The 21,622-nt window shown below is 45.7% G+C and overlaps 1 pseudogene; it reads right to left on the reverse strand.

Annotated features, from left to right (window-relative positions):
- Positions 1-21,006: 21,006 nt before the first annotated feature.
- On the reverse strand, positions 21,007-21,171 carry LOC122929911 (annotated as a pseudogene).
- Positions 21,172-21,622: the final 451 nt, after the last annotated feature.

The following is a 21,622-nucleotide window of genomic DNA, read 5'->3' on the forward strand; positions in this document are numbered from 1 at the left end:
ACCGCTCTGCGATAGAGAGCATCCTGACCAACTGTGTTACAGTTTGGTATGGGAATTTCTCTGTGGCTGACCGTAAGGCTCTGCAGCGGGTGGTGAAAACCGCCCAACGCATCATAGGGACTCCACTTCCTACTATTGAGGATGTTCACAAGAAGAGATGTCTACATCGGGCATGCATCATTCTTAGGGACTCCACTCATCCGTCCAATAAAGTCTTTCAGCTCCTTCCCTCTTGAAGGCGCTACAGGACCCTTCAGACTAAAACTAGCAGGTTTAGGAACAGCTTCTTCCCCACAGCTGTCACCCTACCTAACTCAGTCCCCCTCTAAACCTTTCCATCCACACTCATTAAACCCTTTACACTCCCCCTCCCCTCCATCCCTCCCATGACCATTATCATGACTGTCATTCATTCTCAATATTCACTGTATGTTCACATTGGTTACTGCTATAGTTTGGGAGACTGTCATAGCATAAGTCTCTGTTATAAAAATACATTAGCACATCTGCATATCTGTATATATGTATACATCATTACATCTGTATATTTGTCTATAGTTGTCACGGACGGTGTACAGGAAACAAGACAATTCAACATGCATATATGACTCACTGGATCCAAAGCTAAGGAACCAAAAGGGAGACCCCTGCACAAGACCTGGCACTTTCCCTGGCTGCTCAGCCTATGCAAAAATCCCAAAGGTGGATGGTTGCATATCCACGTACCTCGACTATATAACACCTGAACACCCTACAATAGTGAGGGGACACGACCACCGGCTCCCTACACCAGACACGGAGGGAGTCAGGGTCACCTGGGATCCAGCAAACAGAAAATAACAGATAAATGTACAGCACTTAACTTAGTAGCAGACTGGGAAATAGGATCAGCATGCACACACACTCCAGGAAGAAGTATAAGCCGCCCAGTAATGCATTATGGGGCGGAATTTAAAGGGATGCAATCAGTCCAACTACATGACAGCTGAGAGAGGCTAACGAGATGAGGAACTGAACACCACAACAAAGAAAACTTAAGGAGGAGGTTCTGAAAGGCTTCTGTCAGAGCTTCTCAGCTGTCTGGTTGTGACAGTACCCCTCCCTCTACGAGTGGACTCCGGACACTCAGAGCCCACCTTCTCAGGATGGGACCTATGGAAAGCCCTGATGAGACGAGAGGCCTTAATGTCCGTCACTGGGACCCACATCCTCTCCTCAGGACTATAACCCTCCCAATGAACAAGGTACTGGAGAGAACCGCGGACAAGACAAGAATCCACAGTCCTAGAGACCTGAAATTCAAGATTCCCATCAACCATAATCGGAGGAGGAGGCAAAGGAGCGGGTACAATGGGTTGAACATAAGGTTTCAATAAGGACTTATGAAAAACATTATGGATCTTCCAAGTCTGAGGAAGATCAAGACGGTAGGCAACAGGATTGATGACAGACAGGATTTTGTAAGGCCCAATAAACCTAGGACCCAACTTCCAGGAGGGAACCTTCAATTTGATATTCTTGGTAGACAACCACACCAGATCATCAACATTCAGGTCCGGACCAAGCACACGTCTCTTATCTGCCACACGCTTATATCTCTCACTCATGCTCTTTAGATTATCCTGAATCTTTTGCCAAATAGATGACAAAGACGAGGAGAATCTGTCCTCGTCAGGTAAACCAGAAGTCCCCTCTCCCGAGAAAGTCCCAAACTGCGGATGAAACCCATATGCACCAAAAAATGGTGACTTATCAGAGGACTCCTGACGACGGTTATTTAAAGCAAACTCAGCAAGGGACAAAAAAGAACACCAATCCTCCTGATTCTCCGCCACAAAACAGCGCAGATATGTCTCCAGATTCTGATTGACGCGCTCTGTCTGGCCATTCGACTGCGGGTGGAAAGCAGAAGAGAATGACAACCGAACCCCCAAGGGAGAACAGAAAGCCTTCCAGAATCTGGAAACAAACTGCGTGCCCCTATCAGAGACTATGTCTGAAGGAATACCGTGCAATTTGACAATGTGATCAATAAATGCCTGCGCCAGCGTCTTAGCATTGGGCAAACCAGGAAAAGGGATGAAATGCACCATTTTGCTAAAACGGTCCACCACCACCAGAATCACAGTCTTCCCCGAGGAACGAGGCAGGTCCGTTATGAAGTCCATGGACAGATGTGTCCAAGGACGGGAAGGAATGGGTAAGGGAAGGAGAGGACCTGATGGCCGTGAATGAGGGACTTTGGCACGAGTGCAAGTCTCGCAGGCTGCCACAAAACCCTCAACCGACTTACGAAGCGCAGGCCACCAGTACCTCCGAGCGATGAGATCCAGTGTGGCTCTTGCCCCCGGGTGCCCAGCAAGGATCGTATCGTGGTGTTCCTTAAAAATCCTGTCTCTTAAAGCGAGAGGCACAAACAACCTCCCAGGAGGACAAAGATCAGGAGCCTCTGACTGGGCTGCCTGCACCTCTGCCTCCAATTCAGAAAAAAGAGCAGAGACCACCACACCTTCAGCCAAAATGGGACCCGGGTCTTCAAAATTCCCGCCTCCCGGAAAACAACGTGACAGGGCATCTGCCTTTACATTCTTAACCCCAGGGCGGAACGTGACAACAAAATTAAACCTAGAAAAGAACAAAGACCATCTGGCCTGTCTCGGGTTCAGACGCTTGGCTGACTTCAAGTAGGCCAGATTTTTATGATCAGTAAATACGGTAATAGGGTGTCTGGCTCCCTCTAGCCAATGGCGCCATTCCTCAAAAGCCAACTTGATGGCCAACAATTCCCTATCTCCCACATCGTAATTTCTCTCTGCGGAGGAGAGTTTTTTCGAGAAAAAGGCACACAGTCGCCATTTGGCAGGAGAGGAACCCTGAGACAAGACCGCCCCCACACCCACCTCAAAAGCATCAACCTCAACTATGAAGGGTAAAGAAATATCAGGTTGCACCAAGATGGGAGCGGAAGCAAAACTCTCCTTGATATCAGAAAAAGACTTACGCGCCTCTACTGACCAAGAAGAAAAATCTACCCCCTTTCTGGTCATATCAGTGAGTGGTTTAACAATAGAGGAATAATTCAAAATAAACTTCCTGTAATAATTGGCAAAGCCCAAAAAACGCATCAGCGCCTTCTGATTCTCAGGAAGCTCCCACTCAAGCACAGCGCGGACCTTCTCGGGGTCCATGCGAAAATCAGAAGCGGAGAGAAGAAACCCCAGAAATTGAATTTCTGGAACCGCAAACACACATTTTTCCAGTTTCGCATATAATTTATTCTCCCGCAGGATGAGCAAGACCTGACGTAAATGTTCCTTATGAGTTTTGAAATCAGGAGAAAAAATCAAAATGTCATCCAAATACACTAATACAAATTTTCCCATCAAATGATAAAAAATGCTGTTCACGAAATGCTGAAAAACGGCTGGGGCATTCATCAAACCAAAAGGCATAACCAAATTCTCAAAATGGCCCTCAGGGGTATTGAAGGCCGTCTTCCATTCGACTCCTTCTCTGACCCTGACCAGGTTGTATGCCCCTCTTAGATCTAATTTGGAAAAGACTTTAGCCCCAACAACCTGGTTAAACAGGTCCGGGATCAGAGGAAGCGGATAAGGGTCACGAATAGTGATACTGTTCAGCTCCCTGAAATCCAGACAAGGTCTTAAAGAACCATGTTTTTTCTTAACAAAGAAAAAACCAGCGGCAACAGGTGACTTCGAGGGTCGTATGTGTCCTTTTCTTAGACTCTCAGAGATATAAGCACGCAAAGCGATCCTTTCAGGTTGGGAAAGATTGTATAAACGAGATTTAGGCAGCTTGGCGCCTGGGATGAGATTAATAGGGCAATCGTACTCCCTGTGCGGGGGCAAATCCTGAACTCCACTCTCAGAGAAGACATCCGAAAATTCAGAGAGAAAAGATGGTACAGTCTTAGTAGAAACCTCAGAAACAGATGTCGTAAGGCAATTGTCTCTGCAAAAGTCACTCCAACCATTTATTTGCCTCGCTTGCCAATCAATAGTGGGGTTATGTTTAGTGAGCCAGGGTAGCCCCAACACTAGAGAAGTAGGCAAACCGCTAAGGACGAAACATGACACATCCTCAACATGAGCATCACTCACAATTAAACAGATATTGTGAACTATGCCCTTTAATGATTTCTGAGAAAGTGGAGCGGAATCAATAGCAAAAACAGGAATATCCTTTCCCAAAGTGCACACCTGGAAACCATGAGTTATTGCAAATTGATTATCAATGAGATTGACAGCTGCTCCACTATCCACAAAAATCTAACAAAAAATGCTCTTGCTCTCTAGCACCACCCTAGGAGGCAGGACAAAACGGGAACTACAAGCAAACGGAAAACCTTCAATTTCCGCCTCAACCCTGCCAACAGACGGAACATTTTTAAAAGATTTTTTCCTCTTTGTTTCTTTATTACTCCCAGAGAACTGCCTGAATCTCCTAGAGGGACAAACATTTGCCAAATGATTTATACCTCCACAACAAAAACAAACCCTCCCATGCGGGCTGAATCTTCTATTGTCAGAAGCAATCAACCCCAGCTGCATGGGCTCCTGCTCAGAAGGGGCTGACAGCGACTGAGACCCCTGCACACAGAATGGGACCGCTGCACTGTCCTGGGACTGAGTATGACAGGAAGGAGAGATCTCTCCTTTCTCTCTAAGACGCCTGTCAATACGAACGGCCTGAGACATAGCAGAGTCCAAGGAAATAGGCCTTTCATGAAAGGCAAATGCATCTTTCAATCCCTCTGAAAGACCATAGCAAAATTGACTTCGGAGTGCAGAATCATTCCAACCAGTATCAGCTGCCCATCTCCGAAATTCTGAGCAGTATATCTCTGCGGATTGTTTACCCTGGCATAATAGACGTAGTCTAGACTCAGCCAGAGCAGAATGATCCGGATCATCATATATCTGACCCAGGGCTAAAAAGAATTCATCCACTGAACGGAGAGGCCGTACCCCCTCCGGCAGCGAAAAGGCCCAGGACTGAGCGTTACCCCTGAGCAGCGATATAATGATCCCCACCCTCCGTTCCTCATCACCAGAGGAATGGGGAAGAAGGCGAAAATGGAGTTTGCAAGCCTCTCTAAAACGCACAAAATTCTCACTACCCCCGGAGAACGTATCTGGGAGCCAGATCTTAGGCTCAGAACAAACTCCATGAACGCAAGCTGAACCGGTCACTTGAAGCTGAGAAAAAGTCTTACGGAGATCAGCTACCTCCAATGAAAGACCCTTGAAGCGTTCAGCCAAAAGTCAAACCGGATCCATGCTTGAGACGGTTTTGGCGGCTTATAATGTCACGGACGGTGTACAGGAAACAAGACAATGCAACATGCATATATGACTCACTGGATCCAAAGCTAAGGAACCAAAAGGGAGACCCCTGCACAAGACCTGGCACTTTCCCTGGCTGCTCAGCCTATGCAAAAATCCCAAAGGTGGATGGTTGCATATCCACGTACCTCGACTATATAACACCTGAACACCCTACAATAGTGAGGGGACACGACCACCGGCTCCCTACACCAGACACGGACATAATCTGTACATAACTATTCCTACCTTCTACACTACTCTTATCTGTATATAACTTTTTATTGCACTTGCTGCTCTTTGAACTTCTGATTAGAGGCAAACTGTATCTCATTACTTCGTATTTATACATGTGTAATGACAATAAAGTTGTATCAAATTAAATCTAAATCTAAATCCTGCTCGCTTGATCATAGTGGCTCCTGTCCTGATAAAAGACATCCCTCCAGGGAAGACATTCATGGCATCTGCCAAGAGAAAACATATTCTAGCTTGGGGGCACAACTCCAAACTGTCTGGTCACCCAGGAATCCGCAAGACCTCTGGACTTTTGTCTCGCCACTACTAGTGGCCCAAACTGTCTAAAGAATGTGCATGATTATGTGTCTGCCTGCACCGTCTGTGCTCAGAATAAAGTCTCCAGGACCAAACTACACAGGCTGTTATTACCTGTTCCTGTTCCTGATGCCCCATGGCAACACATTGCCACAGATTTTGCCTCAGATCTGCCCTCTTTTGCCGGATGTACAGCTATCTGGGTGGTCGTGGACTGGTTGGCTTGGCTGGTCTGCCCTCAGCTGCTGAACTTGCTAAAATGTTCATTAAACACATATTCTGCTTGCATGGTCTACCTTGGCATATTGTTTCCTATCGCAGAGTCCAGTTTACCTCTAAGCTCTGGAGAGCTGTTTGCCGGCTGCTTGAAATTGAGCTGGACTTCTCTTCCGGTTATCATCCCCAGACCCAATGGACAAGTAGAGCAGGTCAATCAAATATTAGCAAACTATTTCCAGCATTTAGTAGGTTGGGGAGTGAGGTTCGGTTTTTGGGTTATTGTAGGCTCTAACAGCATTTTGTTTCAGACTAAAACGACAACTGGGTAAAATTGCTACCTTGGGCTGAGTTCTCCTATAACAACCACTCTATTGAGTCTACTGGATCCTCTCCATTCTTTGTTGTTTATGGACAACACCCTCGTACTCCTCTCCCTGTTCCTACAAATTCTGGGGTACCAGCTGCGGATTACTCTTTTAGGGATTTTGTTAAGATTTGGCATGACACCAAGGACTGCATCAACAAAGCGTTGACCCGCATGAAAACGAATGCAGACAAGAGAAGAAGAAAACTGCCTCAGTTCTTGTCATTAGATAAGGTATGGCTCTCCTCTAAAAATATAAGGGTTCCCAGTTTAAAGTTTGCTACTAGGTTCCTTTGACCCTTTGAAGTACTGAAGAGGATCAACTAAGTGACTTATAAATTACGTCTGCCTCTCTCTGCGTATTCCTTATGCCTTCCACGTGTCCTTACTAAAACCAGTAGTTCTTAATCACTTCTTGACAGCTACGTCTACTCCAACTCCGGTATCTGGAAATTCTGATTAGATATTTGAGGTCAAAGACATCCTGCACATCAAGAAGCGTGGCAAGAAGTCCTACTATCTTGTGGACTGAAAAGGCTTTGGTCCTGATGAGAGGTCTTGGGAACCAGAAGAGAATATGCATGCTCCAAACTTGGTAAAAAGGTTTCTATCTCGGAGAATGAATATATAAGCAAAACTTCGTGGCACTCTGCCGTAAGTTTGCTGCTGGAAGTCGGGTTCCCACCCCGTTTCAATAAGAATATGAAGACTCCAGCATGTGGACAGGCGCTTTCCAGATAGTGCGATTGCACATTTTCCCTGACGCCAACATCCTGGATATCCACTCTAAAACGGCAGAAGTCTGATGAAGGCCAATATATGGCCGAAACGTCACTTACTATACACAGCCGCAAATGTCTAATAAAGAATTCCTGTTTTTCAACGCAAATGCTGGAGTCTTCATATTCTTAAGGTTTCTATCTCGTCATGGACTCAAGAAGAGGGGGCGTAAGGGGGGGTACTCTAACAGTGGCTGCTGTGAGCTACTGCTCCCCTGCTTACCGCAGTGTTCCCGGGCGCCATGTTCAGCAGTGATCTGCTGACAGTGCTTCCCCATTCACTGCTGCAGTCCTGGGCTCTGTCCGTGTAGGTACTGTTGTTCTGGGATCCACTCCACAGTTTCCTTTTAGCCATGGCCACAGTATGCTTGCTGCTTGTTCCCTGTAGAACTTCCTTAAGGGCCGGAGTGAATCACTTCCTGTGCTTTATGGGTTAGATCATGTGACCTCGCTGACCAATCCCAGCGCTCCTGCACATATATAAGTGGCTCAGAGCCTTTCCCAGATGTCTCAGCGTCAAGGCCCTTGTATTCTGCTAAGGTTGCTGTTATCTCTGCTTGTGTTCCTGTGTAACTGGCTCTGCTTGTGTTTCTGGACTCTGCTACCTGTTTGTTCCCTGCCTGCTTGCCTTGACTCTCCTGTTGCCGAACCAGATTGCCTGCCCAGACCTATTGCTTGATCGACTTCGCCTCTGCCTCATCCTTCAGTCCTGCACTGTTGCTCCTGGTTACAAATCAGCCTGCTGTCTATTACTGTACCTCTTGTACCTTGCTCAGGTACCTCCTGGTCCGCCTGGACCAGCTGCCTCGTGTGCCAATCTTCCTCAAGAGGTAACAACCTGGTGTTCCCCTCGGAAAATCTATCCCCACCATCAGGAATACTGTGAATATCAAGGGGTTCACTTAGAAAACGCCCTTAGAGGAGGTAGGATACGTGGTACAGTGAGTTCACACCTGCTGGTTTGTGACAATCGGTATACTGCAGCTCAGATCCATTCCAGTGAAATAAATCTAAGCTAGTGGCTGAACATCAATACTACCAAACACCCATCTTTCATTGTTTGGTGGGAGTTGTGGTCCCACCAATGAAACCATGATAGCCTAACCTTTGTACAGACCATTAGCTTCTTTTACCAGTAATGCCAAGCTGATTAATTTATATTACTAGTGATAGGTTAAGATGGAAAAAAAATACATAGTGAATAATGAAATAATGTATGGAACTCATTGGAAGAAGTCTTTTAGAAGCAACTTCCATACTCTCACCCTTCCCTCAATCTTCACTGGAAGAAAGATGATGGTGACCACTGTTGGACCATACAACATCATCATTACAAGGTTTGTGCTGATTTGTCAAGAGACATTCAACAATAAAAAAAAGAGATTATCGAATATTATAATTTAAATATTTATAGGAGACTGAATCTTAAGACATTACTCACCACTGTTTATCTTACTAAGCAGATGGTTGTCACATTTCTACTTAAACCCTGTGTAGGAAGAATTTTCTGTGAAGCTTTGTTTGAAAGAAACCATCTCTATTTAAAAAAGATGAAGGATCCTGAACATGTGTTGTTTACCATCAACTTCCAATCTATTTTGCTCCAGTAATTCATTCACGCTAAACAAATTAGCTTGAAATTGGGGTCTTTCATGTAGAATCTCATAGCTACAAAAGCAAAGTGGTCATAGCATCATGCGGCCTTGTCTAGGCGAATAGTGAACCTACCACTTATTTATTTATTGACGGTTACTGGTAATGGGGACATAAAGTATATAATGCACGTTTAAGGTATCTATACTTTATTGTGCAGCCTAACAGCAGAAAGTTGCTGTTTGTGAGATGTAAGAGCATTATATTATTATAATTTTATTCATTTATATAGCTATTTTCATCACTGACATCGGTACCTGTCCCCACTGTGGATCACAATCTAAATTCCAAATGAAAGGAGTTATGCCATTTTTTCAAGTTAACCCCTATTCACAAGATAGGGGATAACTAACTGATCACTAGGGGTCTAACTGCTACGAGCTACACCAATCCCGAAAATTGGCTTCTGGTTCCCCTGATCTGATGGAGTGGCAGGGCAGGTAGACACCCTGCCACTTCATTCATTTTCTATGGAAGTGCCAGAGATAGCAGAGTACAGCACTCGGCTATTTCTGGCAGTCTCATAGAGAATCAATGGAGCTGCAGGGCGCATGCTCGGCCTAGCACTCCTTCAGAGTAAGAGGACTTCCGTTCAGTGGGGGTCCCAGAAGTCAAACCCCCCCGTGATCAGTTATCCCCTGTGGATAAGGGATAATTTACAAACTTGGTACAATCCCTTGAATCTATCGGTATGTACACAGAGCAAACACTGTGACAGACAAAGTGCCAACAAAACAGCAACTTAAATAGTGGCAGTGACAGTACCCCAAAACTGTGGCTGCTAAAACCGTGGCAGCAATAGTGCAACTATAATAACAACACAGTGTCTCAATAATAGTAGCATACAGAGTAATGCTTTGATAATTAAAAGGATAATGCCACAATGCCCCAATAACTAATATAGTCATTGTGCCCCCAAAACAGAGGCAGCTGTGCAACAATAACTATGTCAACTGCAATTTACATAATGAGATTCAAAGTTCTTCTGTATCAGTACCTTCATAACAGTGAAAACAAACACAGATATTATAAAAGGACATGTTGGTGGCAGGGGTGCACCACCAATGAGGCCAAGTGAGCCTCAGGCAGCACCAGGTAGGGGCAAGAGGGGGGGGAAGTAGAAGGACCATAGGTAATGAGCTCTTTCATTGTGGAAACGCTCATCTCAACTGCATCGCTGTACTCAGGACTAGTGATGGACAAGCGTCAGCTGGAACGGTTCGCGAACGCAATTGCGTAAACACGATCAAATGTTCGCGAACCGCAAGTTCGCGGCGGGCCCCATTAACTTTAATGGCAGGCAAACCTGAAAAACCTTCAGCTCATATTTGCAGCCACCAAATAATTGCAAGAAGTGCACAAATCGTCCGACAACATGGACAGTGACACACCAGATGTATTATTCGAATTTGCGATCTCCATTCATTATTTTTTTCAATGCAAAATATCACCAATGTAATTTTTGCCTATGCGTTGAATGCGATCAGAAAAGATGGTTGTCAACAATTTTCACGACGTTGAGGAAGAATTTCTGATCACTGTAAGTAATTTGACATTAAAGCAGTGTATTAGATTACATTTCACATGCATGTTATAACAATCGCTGTATATGCAGAGTGTGTGTTTAAAAAAAGCGCCATTGCGAAAATCCCTAATGATGCAATTTATGTTTTCGCGGTACACACAACTTCACATTTTATAACGTCTCATGAGATATTAGTGATTGGTGCACTGTATTGTTGTGAGAACTTGCCACTCCAGTACAGGCCCCAAAAATTAGCCTATAGGCATTCACCTGACAGCACACAATCTTGTAGGATTCTGTGGCTGGAGGTACATTAGGCGGTCACAGGATAAAAATGTAACTTTCGGCCAGTACAGGCCCCAAAAATTAGCCAATAGGTGTTCATCTGACAGCAAAGAACTTTGTATTCTGTGGCCGGAGGTATTGGTCACAGGATGAATATGTAACTGTTGGCCAGTACAGGCCCCATAAATTAGCCAATAGGTGTTCATCTGACAGCAAAGAACTTTGTATTCTGTGGCTGGAGGTACATTAGGCAGTCACAGGATAAAAATGTAACTGTCGGCCAGTACAAGCCCCACAAATTGGCCAATAGGCATTACCTGACAGCAAAGAACTTTGGATTCTGTGGCTGGAGGTACATTAGGCGTTCATAGGATAAAAATTTAACTTTCAGCCAGTGCAGGCCCCAAAAATTAGCCAATAGGCATCTGACAGCAAAAAACTTTGGATTCAGTGGCTGGAGGTACATTAGGCGGTCAACGGATAAATATGCAACTGTCCGCCAGTACAGGCCCCAAAAAATAGTTAATAGGCATTCACATGACAGCAAAGAATTTGGGAATCTGTGGCTGGAGGTAAATTAGGCGGTCACAGGATAAAAATGCAACTGTCGGCCAGTACAGGCCCCAAAAATTAGTCAATAGGCGTTCACCTGACAGCAAAGAACTTTGGATTCTGTGGCTGGAGGTAAATTAGGCGTTCACAGGATAAATAAGTAACTGTCGGCCAATACAGGCCCCAAAAATTAGCCAATAGGCATTACCTGACAGCAAAGAACTTTGGATTTTGTGGCTGGAGGAACATTAGGCGGTCACAGGATAAAAATGTAACTGTCGGCCAGTACAGGCCCCAAAAATTAGCCAATACGCATTCACCTGAGAGCAAAGAACTTTGGATTCTGTGGCTGGGAGGTACATTAGGCGGTCACAGGATAAAAATGTAACTTTCGGCTAATACAGGCACCAAAAATTAGCCAATAGGAGTTCACCTGACAGCAAAGAACTTTGGAGTCTGTGGCTGGAGGTACATTAGGCGGTCACAGGATAAATATGTAACTGTCGGCCAGTACACGCCTCAAAAATTAGGCATTCTACGGACATAAAAGGCATTTTATGCCGCTGTATTTACCTAAGACAGGGACCATGATTTGTTCTGGTGGTGGCGGATATTTGTGGGTGGTCATGAGGAATTTCAATTAAACATTCCTCCGAGATACATGCCTCATTCATTTTTAGAAATGTGGGGTAGTCCACACTGTCATGAGCTAGGTGAGTGCCCTTACCGGTCACAATCGCCCCTGCTGCGCCGAACGTCCTTTCGGACAGGACACTGGACGAGGGGCAAGCCAACAGTTCCATGGCAAATTGTGCCAGCTCTGGCCACAGCTCAAGCCTGCCCACCCGGTAGTCCAGGGGTTCATCGATTCTGAGAGCGTCCACTTCGGCCGGTAACCCGATGTAGTCGGACACCTGTCGGTCTAGGCATTCCCTGAGGCTGGATCCGGAGGAAGGCTGTCGATGGGTTTGCTGCAAGAATGATCTCATATCCAATGTGACCAACACATCTTCAAACCGCCCTCTTCTTGCATGCGCTGTTGGATTGGTACCTGCAACTGTTTCTCTGTGAGTGGAAATTCCTCTGCCAGCACCTGCAAAAGCAGAATGCAGCATTTCTCGAAGCAAGGCCTGGAAGTGGTGCATTCTGACAGCCCTCTGTGATGGTGGTAACATTTCCGCCATTTTGTGTTTGTAGCAGGGGTCTAAGTACGTCGCCTCTCAGTACTCGTCCTTGCCCTTTATGCTTTTTATAAGGGGGTCCCTCTTAAAACACTGGAGCATGAAGGCCCCCGTTTGTACTAAACTGGAAGCGGTGGAGTGGCCTGGCTCCTGCTCATCATCCAGGATAATGTCATCCTCGTTCTCCCCCCATCCACGGACAACACCAGGGATCCAAGAAACGTTTAAAGCATGCTCTTCTTGCTCCTCCTGCACCCCGGCACCATCCTCCTTTGACTCCTCTTCAGACTCCTGTTGTTGACTTGTCTCAGATGGAGTACCCCCCCTGGGAATTCATCCAGCATTGCGACTTCCTCATCTTCTAGCTCTTGCTCCTCGACGGCTTGATCAATGACACGACGCAATGCACGCTCCACAAAGAAGGCGTAAGATACGATCTCACTGGCCAGTTTGGTGATCTCATCAAATGGCCGCAGAAGTCTGCATGCGTCGCACATGAGCAGCCATTGGCGCAGTGAAAAAAGAAAACAAGCTCCCCAGAACCTTTCCTGCTGCAGAGTTCGTACAGATAGTTATTAACTGCACGTTTCTGCTGGAGCAGCCTATCAAGCATATATACAAGGTTGAGTTCCATCTCGTCGGACAGTCACAAATCAGACGTCTGACGGGCAGGTTGTGTCGCCGCTGAATGTCAGCAAGGCGAGCCATGGCCGTGTAAGATCTTCTGAAATGGCCAGAGATTTTCCTGGCCTGCCGCAAGACATCCTGGACCCGGGGTATTTGGCAATGAATCGATGCATGACTAAGTTCAGGACGTGTGCCATGCACAGCACGTGTGTCATTTTGCCCTGTTTCAGCGCGCTCAGCAGATTGGCACTGTTGTCGCACACCACTTTGACAACTGTCAAATTGAGCGGGGTTAGCCACTGATCTGCCTGTGACAGCAAAGCTGAAAGGAGTGCAGGACTGGTGTGGCTCTTGGCTTCCAGGCACAACAGACGCAGCACAGCATGGCAACGTCTCATCTGGCACGTCGATTAGGTTCTGTGGATCTTGGGGGGCGCAGCGGAAGAGACGGTGGCAGCGGAAAAGGAGGAGTCAGCCGAGGAGAGGGAGAATGGAGTAGGAGGAGTAGAAGAAGAGGCAGGCCTGCATGCAATCCGTGGTGGTAACACCAAATCTACACGGGTGCCACTGGTTGCATGCTTGACGGCTGTCAGAAGGTTCACTCAGAGGGCAGTAAAAGTTATGTACCTTCCCTGCCTGTGTTTTCTAGACCACGTATCTGTCGTCAGATGTATCTTGGCACCGACACTGTGTGCCAGAGATACATTCACTTGCCTCTGAACGTGGCTAAATAGCTCTGGGATGCCCTTCTGGGAGAAATATTTCCTTCTGGGGACCTTCCATTGCGGTGTTCCAATGGCCACAAATTTTCTAAAGGCCTCCGAGTCCACCAGTTTATATGGCAGTAGTTGGCGATCTAGCAGTTCCGACAAGCCAGAAGGTCAGCCGTTGGGCAAAAGGGTTATCCGGCGTCATCATCTTTTTACACTCGAACATTTAAAGAGAGGAGAAGAAGAAGAGGCAGGACGTTGAGCGCAGGGAGTGTGGCTTTGTGGGTTCTGACGCAGTTGCTCCCACTGGGCTCTATGATGGGAGGCCAGTTGCCTTCTTAAAGGGTTTCTACCACCTCATTTTGACCTAATTAGCTCTCAGACACTAGCGATCTGCTAGTGTCTGATCTACCTAACAATGCTATTTTCAGACCTTTGTGTGGATCCGTTTCACTAAAAAACTAACTTTTATTGATATGCTAATGAGCCTCTAGGTGCTATGGGGGCGTCTTTTCAGCACCTAGAGGCTCGGTCTACTCACACTGTATGCCGCCCCGCTCGTCCGTCCGTCAAGCCCGCCCATCTCCTCTAGAATGCCATCCTTCATCTCATTTATCGGCCAAATTCTAGCGCCTGCGCCGTGTGCGTCTGTATTCGGCGCAGGCGCAGTGACTGTCTGAACGCTCCCTGCGTCTGCACCATCTGTTCCTCGGAGCACTCTGACGTAATCGGCGCAGGCGCAGTGGAGATGTCTGTGCAGGGAGTGGTCAGACATTCACTGCGCCTGCGCCGAATACAGAAGCGCATGGCGCAGGCGTGAGAATTAGTCTGCTGGCTGAGATGGAGGATGGCATTCTAGATGAGATGGGCGGACTCGACGGACGGACGAGCGGGGCGGCATACAGTGTGAGTAGACCGAGCCTCTAGGTGCTGAAAAGACGCCCCCATAGCACCTAGAGGCTCATTAGCATATCAATAAAAGTTCGTTTTTTTGTGAAACAGATCCACCCAAAGGTCTGAAAATAGCATTGTTAGGTAGATCAGACACTAGCAGATCGCTAGTGTCTGAGAGCTAATTAGGTCAAAATGAGGTGGTAGAAACCCTTTAAGGCGGTCGTCCCAAGGTGAGTGTTTGGCTTATCGCGACTTATGCGTTGACAGCAAAGGCTGCAGATGGCAACACTATTGTCAGCAGTGGACACGTTAAAAAAAGCCCACACTTGGGAGCCATGTGCCGGTGCCCTGAAAGCGCCAGATGTGACCGTGCATGGTAGATGGCCCGCTCCTGATACATTTGCAGTCTGATTTTTGCCTCCTGTGCAATGTAAGTTCTGCCTGCCTCTCCTCCCTATCTGCTGCCCCGTCTCTCCCTCTGAACTCCCCTCCTCTTCCTCTCTTGTGGGCACCCATGTGACGTCCATCGACACGTCATCATCGTCACCTTCCCCACCACTAACATTAGAGATCTCGGAGTAGGCAGCAACAGCGGGGACCAACCTCCTTAGGCTGATCTGGGTACTGTCGTCAGACTGCTAGGTGGCTGATGTTGCTACCTCCTCTTCCTGATCCGATGCCAAGAATGACTGCGCATCGGAAATGTCTTGGAATGGATCGGAAAATAATTCCTCTGACTCGAGCGGATGGGATATGGTGGTGGTGGTGTTGGTGGTGGTGTCTTTGGGGGTGCACACAGCAGAGAGTGAATAGGATGCAGATAGAGAGGATAAGGAGGGTGCAGAAGCGGAAGGCCGAGTGAGCCACTCAACCAAGTCTGGTGCCTCCTTTGATGTAATCTCACGCACCTTCTGCAACTTCCCACTTAGGCTCTGGCCTGGTGCTCCTGCCCAACCCCTACCACCCCTGTGGAAGGGCCTGCCTCTTCTTCTGCCTGTCATTTTTTTTATGACCCTGTGACAAAAGTCTCTATAGAAGAGCAGTATTTGTGGAAGAAGGTATATAACATCCCACTTCAATCAGTTGTTTTGGGGGGGGCGACTGGTATATCACACCAGTTATTATAATATTTTCCAATACCATTTGTCATTGTGTGTAGCAGAGGGAGCGCAGCAAAACACAAACAAATGCTGCAGTACCCAAATACACTATATAGAAAGTATATTATTGGTATATAACACCCCGCTTTTATCAGTTTTTTGGGGGGCAACTGGTATATCACACCAGTTATAATTATTTTTTGTAATTGCGTTTGTTACTCTGCGTAGCTGCAGAACCGCTCACCAACACTGCTGCACAATAAAAATCCACTATAATATGCTTTCTATGTTAGAAAGTATATTATACGTGTATTACACCCCTCTGTACTGCACACCTATCAATAGTACACCTAAACCAGTTCTTAAAAGGACTTTTGTGGACCTATTATCTAGCGATTTGTGTCCCTAACAGTCTGTCCCTGCTCCACACAGCAACCTCTCCCTACACCGACAAAAGACTGAATGTAAAATGGCAGCCAGATCAGGTCTATTTATAAGGTAGGGGGTATGTCCATGTGCTGAAACTTTTCAATTGGGTGTCCTGTACCACCTGATGAATGTGTCAAGGGTCAAAGTTTTTTACAATGTAAAAGAATATGGCGGGCGCGAATATCGCCATATGTTCACGAACAGCAAACATGCGAAGTTCGCCGCGAACCAACCGCCGGGCGAACCGCAAGACCATCACTAGTGCGGAGTCTAATGCGAACACCAAAATATTGTTCTCTAATGCACTTGTTGTCAACTCATGCATACGGACGAACTGACTATCAACTAGTTTAACCCCTGCCCCACTGTCAATAAACACCTCAATTCCCACAGTTTTGGACTGTAGTGCCACCTCGTCAGACAGGAGAAATCGGGTACTACCAGTAAATGGCAAAAACAAGTTCTATGACTCCCACACCACTTTCTCTTCTTGTTTTCACCTTTACGCAGAACGTAAAGACACACATTAAAAAAGTCCCCTTTTTCCACAGAAAAAACTTACTCCCTTCTTATGACTAGAACTCTTGCAAGCAGGCCCAAGGTGTCAGAGGAAGCCACCATGTTATATGATGTTCGCCCTGAGAGTGATGGACCTTTGATCTCTCTCCCAGATGTCTATCCATACGTACGGCAAGGGACATAGCCGCTTCCAGTGACTCAGGATTTTCGTGAAAGGCCAAGGCGTCCTTTAGCCTCTCAGACAATCCCTGACAGAATTGACTAGGGAGAGCTGAATCATTCCACTCCGTACCCATAGCCCATCTCCCAAATTCAGAGCAATAGATTTCCTCAGAATGCTCTCCTTGTTGTAAACCATGTAACTTGGTCTCGGCCAGGGAGATCCGATCCGGGTCATCGTAGATGAGACCTAGAGCTCTGAAAAATTTATCTACCAACTGGAGGGACTGTGATCTGGTCGGCAGAGAAAAAGCCCAAGACTGAGCGTCCCCTTTAAGCAACAAAATAATAATACCAACTCTTTGACTCTCATTCCCAGATGAGAGCGGGTGTAACTTAAAGTACAACTTACATGACTCTCTGAACTGAATGAAGTTGTCACTCCAATAACCTGTCCAGAAGTGCAACCTTAGGTTCAGGACAGGCCTGGTAAGTACTACTGGTAAGTGCTACTGACACCAGCAGCCTGTGATCCCTGGATCTGCATGCGGAGGTCAGCTACCTCCAAAGACAGACCTTGGAATTGACCAGCCAGAGTAGCAATAGGATCCATAGCCTCACTGACACAGACAAAAAATGACGGTTTGCTGCGGTTTATAATGTCACGGCGCAGTGTGGTAAACGCACTCCACACTGAACACAGAAGGGAAGGTTAAAAGGTATTAGGCCTGGAACCTAGGGAAAGGGAAATGGTCACACCTAGTGAGTCCCTACGGCAAGCCCTGACTGCTATCAATATGAACAGACCTTGAAGGTTGGAATATTCATACACAGGAACCTAAGCCCAATATCACCCTAACAGGGCCCTGCGAATAGTGTCAGAAAACAGATGGCCTATTCCTTCCCAGATGAAGGAATAATAGACCACCTCAGGCCTAATATCAGAAGGTAGGGGAAAACAACAAAGAAGATAAACTTAACTTCCAGAAGTATGCGGACGATCAGGAACTCAGAGAGAACCAACACCAGAACTTCCACAAACAAGGAGCTTTCAACCATATAGCATGATGGGTGAGGCCAGACTAAATAAAGGAGAAAGAATGACCACTTAAGCTACACCTGAGACAATAGGTGTGGTCATCCCCAGCAACAACACAGAAAGGTGAAACCAAAGAGGCTGACAATCATGTGCAGCCAGTCTCCTTGATCTTCTAGTCCCAGTCACAGGATAGACCATGAAACTATCAGAGGCTGGTGTCATCACTATCGCAGTCCCTGAGCCAGGCTGCATAGAACTGAGGACAGCGACAAGAAGAAGTCTGTGTCTTGCACTGCATCGCTGACAGCAGAATGGAAGTATCTGAGTTTATTATTGGAGAAAGCACTATCGGGACATTGCAGCTGTAAAAAGGAGCATTTTAGTACTGGCACACATTATAAGGGGGCCACTATGGAGACATTTGTTGTATTGGGGCACTAAAAGGGGATAGTGTTTTTGTACTGACACATGTTATAAGGGAGCATTTTTTGTACTGGCACATAAGGGGGCATTTTTTGTACTTAGCAGAAACTTATGGCACAAATTATAGGGTGAATTATTACTACTGGGGGCACTATGGGGGGCATTGTTACTTCTGGGGGCAAAATGAGCGACATTATTACTATTGGGTGCACTGTTATCACATTGTGCACTCTGGCAGAGAATTATTATTGGAGGGACTTTTGGGAGGACAGTTACATTGGGAGGCATCCTAGCACAGTATCAGCTTAGCACAATTATTTTTGGAGGACACTATGTTTTCACCACTATAAGATTCAGGGACACTATGTGCTGGGCACTGTTATTTTTTTGGCAAACTATCTGTGTGGTAATAGTATTTTCAGGGGGATTATCTGTTTCTGCAGTATAGTATAGGGGAGCACAGTATTATAGGTGTCAGGATGGGCTGTTCAGAATGTCAGTAGGATTATGGAAAAGTAGTTGTCAAACTCTGCAGAGACAAGAGAAGTCTGAAAGAAATAATCATGGTGGTCTGGTCTGAATGGAAAAGATACAGAAGAAGAACGTCTACATCAGAGGAGAACTTACTGGATGTAAGAGATGTGGTGCTACCCTATATGTTTTGTAGCTCTGTATGTAATGTTTTCCTAGTATGTCTTTATCAGTAGGGCTGAAGGGAAGGGGTTAGGTTAAGAAATTGTTGGCATGGGGGGGCGCCATTTAAATTTTTGCCTCAGGCAGCAGAAAGGCTAGGTGCACCCCTCATTAGAGGTCTTGGTACAGTGGACACTCAGTCTAGTTGGAGTCACTGGGGTAATGATTCAAAGTTAACATAAAGCAGCAGAATCAGATATGGAGTGCTAGGAAGACTTGAATAGAAAATCACAAATAAACAACCACCTCATAATATAGTAGGTACTGTTGTGTTCAAATAAGAGAATAAGGCTAGGTTTACTTCTGCTGTGGACCTTCTGGCAGAAGTCTCCATCACAGATTTAGGGGGGAAAAAGAGGATGAAATACCTCTGCATTCACACTGGAAACCGAACAGAAACTATTATAGTGGATGGGTTCCATTGGGAGCCAGCAGTGTTCAACATATGTTGGATTCAGTGGTACTGGTATTCTGTTCCTATGTTGGTACAGAATACTTAAATGTGAGTGCAGATGTGGACTTAGCCTAAATTAGAACACCATACAGTTTCTTAGCCTAACCCTGTATCTAAATGCACTGGCCAAGGCTGATTAGGTTGGGAACCCACACTGGCACCAGCACAAGGACTCCCCCTCTACTATGTCCCTGATAAAGTTTCCCCCAGGACTACTTATTTGGCACTATAACAGTGTTGGCTATAGTTTCCCCTTAACAGTAACATCCATTACACCATCCATTAATATTGCTAAACATCCGATTGCCATAATTCTTTAATTACTTTACCATTTTTGCTGGTTTTATGGCTGTATTTGCCGATGTAAAAGCAATAAAATACATTTTGTTAACATGAGAATATATACAGTATCTTTGCTGTGATTTTTATGGGAACATTGTTTCTTCTATTAATTATATGGTGTTTTTATGTAGTTCAACAATGATTATTGCAGTGGTATCCGAAATTTCTTTATATGGGATAAATCATTTCTTTCTGAAGACTTTAGGGGTCATTTATTATACTGAAATAGGCCATGTCTAAAAAAGTGGGCGGGGAAGTGGACGAGACGGCAGGCCCGTCTCATTCACCATTTTCTACTCCTGGATTAGGTGTAAAAAAATGTCTAAAGGCAGCTCAGAAGCACCTATAATGCAAAATATTTTTTCTTTTTTTTTCTTTTTGTTCATGATAATGTAAACGGATCCGTTTTGACTTACACTGAAAGTCAATGGGAGGCGGATCCGTTTTTAATTGCACCATATTTTGTCAGTGAAAATGGATCCGTCCCCATTGACTTACATTGTAAGTCAGGACGGATCCGTTTGGCTCCACATCGTCAAGCAGCGTTTTCGTGTCCGCCTCCAGAGCAGAATGGAGGCTGAACGGAGGCAAATTGATGCATTCTGAGCGGATCCTTATCCATTCAGAATGCATTGGGTCTGAACTGATCCGTTTTGGGCCGCTTGTCAGAGCCCTGAAACGGATCTCACAAGCGGACCCAGAAACGCCAGTGTGAAAGTAGCCTTAATTAACTCATTTGCTACATATAGGGGTTATTTTTACTTTTCAATTTTAATTTTTTATTTCTGTCTTTTCTTATGGATGGACCATGTCTATTTCAAATCCACAGGGCTCCTCACGGTCCATATTACCTCACCCTAAGATGTCCTCCTGTCTACCACCCTGGGACATTCTAATATATTTGCTATTACCATTGCAATAATAAAAAAAATTCTGTATACGATCATGTTACTCTCTCTGCCATGGCATCATATAACATTCTGCATCATCTATTGTTAATACATTCCATATGCATTAACTGCAGCAGAGCTGTGTTTGCCAGGAGCCAGTCCCTCCAGACCTTCGGTTCACTTGAGAGCCGACTCAGCAAGTGAACCGAGGATTCGATGAGTTGAGCATGCGCATCGATCTTCGGTTCACTTGCTTCTGCCGTCTCAGGAAGTGAACCGAAGATCCGATTCATGAATTGGTTCTTTTGAATGAACTGATTCAAATGAACCAATTCATGAAAAAGATCCGAAACTTCCCATCTCTAGTAGCTCGACTGAAACTGAAGAACAGATACTACACATGATCTTAGCCATGAAGGCCAAGAAGCGATGCATGCTTGCTTTGGCTGAGGAGGGCTCAGAAGGTGTAGATGTCAGCTGAAAGGCCAGCTTTATACTAATTAAGTGCCCCCTCCTCCCCACAAAATCTCACAGGTCTTTAGCACAGATTGTATATTGAAATTAAATTAATGGTTGTCTAAATGTATGTTGGCTGCATGGATTAGTGAGATTACCACACTGGAGCTGCTTGTTGCTGTTGCCCCATGCTGTGATACACAATGGGCTACTGGTCCAAAAAGCCATAGGGGGCATGTCATTGCTTTACATAAGATTAGATAAGATATTTAACCATAGACTTCATGAGGATACAACCACCAAGGGACTGGCTGAACAAATTGCCTTGACTAAATGTCTACACGTCTGGGGGAAAACTATTGTTTGTGAAAAACATGGACTTTAGCAGCTTATGAGAAATCCATGTGTCCCTTACCTAGAAGTTAT

This window comes from Bufo gargarizans, chromosome 2 (assembly GCF_014858855.1).
Source record: "Bufo gargarizans isolate SCDJY-AF-19 chromosome 2, ASM1485885v1, whole genome shotgun sequence".
NCBI classification, from domain to species: Eukaryota; Metazoa; Chordata; class Amphibia; order Anura; family Bufonidae; genus Bufo; species Bufo gargarizans.